The 492-nt window shown below is 57.9% G+C and overlaps 1 long non-coding RNA gene across 1 annotated transcript in view; it reads right to left on the bottom strand.

The window, feature by feature from the left end:
- Positions 1–184: 184 nt before the first annotated feature.
- The window catches only part of LOC102261593, a 2,927-nt gene continuing 2,619 nt past the window's right edge, over positions 185–492 (bottom strand). Inside the window, exon 3 of the long non-coding RNA XR_313938.2 lies at positions 185–292. This is a non-coding gene — a long non-coding RNA (uncharacterized LOC102261593). The remainder of the gene's footprint in view (positions 293–492) is intronic.

Below are 492 nucleotides of genomic sequence, written 5' to 3'. Positions count from 1 at the left end.
CCCCCGTTGGTCTTGTAGAAGGAGGTGGCGAAGGAGCGGTAGCGCTCCATCTCCGAGTTGTAATCCACAAGGCTGTTCAGGGCCCCCTCGGGCAGGTGGCTCTCCTTGGGCAAGCCCGGGGCCTCCGGGCTCGGCCCGGGCTCCACGCAGACATTGGTGTTCATGGTGCAGGGGGGGAAGAAGGGGTGCAGGGGCAAGGTGAGGACTGCTTTATTCCTCTCTGGGGCGCATTTCCACAGACGGTGAATTCCCAGGCAGCGTCTTCCTTTGCATTATCCTCCAACTGTTACAACTAAAATAAAGAAAGTCATTCCAACGAGCTGCACGAGGAAAAAGATTAAAAATAAATAAACAGCCTCCCTCACTATTCCGCCACAGACACCGAAAGCTCCCACATTCTCCGTCAGGTCGTTTGCTAACAATCATTCAAGACATGACCCCCCCCCCCCCTTCCCCCCCGCCCTCTCTCCCCCCCTCCCTCCCTCCCCCCCC

This window comes from Myotis brandtii, unplaced genomic scaffold (genome assembly GCF_000412655.1).
Source record: "Myotis brandtii unplaced genomic scaffold, ASM41265v1 scaffold38, whole genome shotgun sequence".
In the NCBI taxonomy this organism is placed as follows: domain Eukaryota; kingdom Metazoa; phylum Chordata; class Mammalia; order Chiroptera; family Vespertilionidae; genus Myotis; species Myotis brandtii.
Note: the sequence above shows the minus strand (reverse complement) of the source record. Positions and strands in the feature narration are given on the sequence as shown.